This window comes from Carex rostrata, chromosome 7 (assembly GCF_964058835.1).
Source record: "Carex rostrata chromosome 7, lpCarRost1.2, whole genome shotgun sequence".
In the NCBI taxonomy this organism is placed as follows: domain Eukaryota; kingdom Viridiplantae; phylum Streptophyta; class Magnoliopsida; order Poales; family Cyperaceae; genus Carex; species Carex rostrata.
This window is the reverse complement of record NC_135924.1, coordinates 3,245,639-3,247,895: the sequence shown is the minus strand read 5'-3', so window position 1 is coordinate 3,247,895 and position 2,257 is coordinate 3,245,639.

Here is a 2,257-nt window from a genome sequence, read left to right as displayed (position 1 = left end):
GAGCATTGGAAGCTGTCTGATTGATAGCATATAGAGGCTTTTAAAGATGGAAAGTAAGTTCCATTGTGCATTAAGTTTAATTTTTTACATAGGAGTAGATTTTGGTTAGGATTTAAAGTAATTAGAAAAACCCACAAAATAAATCCAACAACATAGACAAGAATAATCAATTGTAACCGCTGCTATCTTCTGATGATGCTATAAAAGAGCAGTAATATTGGTGAGTCCAGTTATTGTTGAAATGGACTTGTCCATTTGAGGTTTACCAAAAAGTGACTAAAAGTTTCTCTCTATATCTCACTATTTAATTTGAGATTGACTCTGGTCTCTTTTTTTTTCTTGCTTGAAAGTTGCAAAACAAATAAAAGAGACAGCCGCCGTAAAGGGAAGGTGGGGAGAGAAAAGGATGGTATGAGAAGTGGATAAAGAGAAGATCGATCTATCTGAGGATGGTGTGGGAAAATAACGAAATAAAACGAAAACCCTCTGTCAAGTGAAGATGTATCTTATTGCACGAATCTTGACACTACCATTAGACGGTACAGATGGACTCCAGAACTAATATCTCTCAATTCTTATAAGGGTAAAATGGGAATTAATATAAAATTCATGTTAAATATCATGCATTGGATAAATATGTCAATTTATACAATTTTAAAGGATAAATATGTAATTATTAAGTTTGGAGAGAGAAATAGGTAATATTGAAGTTTTTGAAGGGGATACATGAAATTTCCCCTAAAACATATGTGTCTCCACATTACGAAAAGCAAAAGTATTTCACTATTTCCTTGTCTTGACATTATGCTCCACCTCTTTCGAATAATTAAATCTTCAAATTTACAAAAAAGAGGAAAATCAAAAGGAAAAGGTACCCCAGAAACGAAAGGAAGTAATGAAGGAAATTTAATTTAGTTGCCAAACCACATTCTCAACTATCCCCATTCTGATCTTTCTCTTAAGCACTTTATAAGGGCACGCCAAAAAAACTGTAACGTTGAATTACTCCGATGAAATTAGTCATTACTTTATCATTAGTAGAAATTAATTAGTCAATTGATTTTGTCATGATGCTTACAAAATTAACAATATATTATGAAAAATGACAAAAAGAAATTATTATTTATTAACAAATGTTTTAAGGCTACAAATGGAATGAAATTGCAAACCATAGAGTACATGCACCATATATAGACAAAGTCAGAGACACCATAATTGAGTCCATCTATCACAAGAGCCGTAGCTATTTTGAATGATATGAATTGATTAACAAGAGTGCGCCTGGACTATGAACTTTGATTTGGGAATCTCTCTCATGCTTTATCTGTTTTCTTCAATCAATTTCCGTAAGCTGGTATCGAATTTTTCTATATAATCAACTTTGATTTATCTATTTTGGTCTTTTATACAGTCTTAGTTATAGTACTATGAACAAGAAGCTGGGTTTTCTTATTTTCTATTTGTTCTTCAGCGCAGCTATTAAACGTAAATGGTGAAAACAAGGTCATACTTATTCCTGTTGTTGTAGCTGTAAGTACCAACTGTTATCCTAATTTTGTCATTTAAACTTCTAACAAGTGCAAAGTCCAAATCTTTTTTATTATTATGTATTTTTCTTTTGTTTCAATTATAGGTGGATTGTCCTTTCCCACTTTCTGACAAGATTGGGATAAAATATGTTCAAAGAGTTGAGGAAAAAAATGTGTCAATGAAGCAAATGAAAATGGATAGGATATCCCCTAGAAAACCGGTATTCCAATTTAGTAATGTAAAGTTCTCATTTATTTATGTGCCCTCTCTTGAGAGAATGTTTCCGGTATATGTAGTTCTAAAAATAATTAGTCTTTTTTTATTCTTTATGCTATGTCGAGTTGAAGGAATTAAGTCTCTAATTTTGCATGAGCGTGTGAATATGATTTTTTCTTCTATTTTTTATTGTGTTCGTGGAGGTTGTGCATTAGTGTTGATGGAAAAATGTGAATGTTTAAAATGGCGATTAGTTTAGGACCCGTTGTCTATTTGGTACTTTTAAATAGAAAATTATGGCTTTGATTCTGCAACAGTTCAACCTCATTTCTATGCTTTTTTTTTCCACTAATTGAATTTTTATTTACTTATTCTGCAGATCTACGATGAAACTTTTGAAAACTGAGCGCGTGAAACTATGATTAATTTATTCCCTCATTCATTAGATTTTCCCTATCAAATACACGTCTATCTTCTGTCTTTTCTGCAATAAGGAAAAATAACGGTGCCC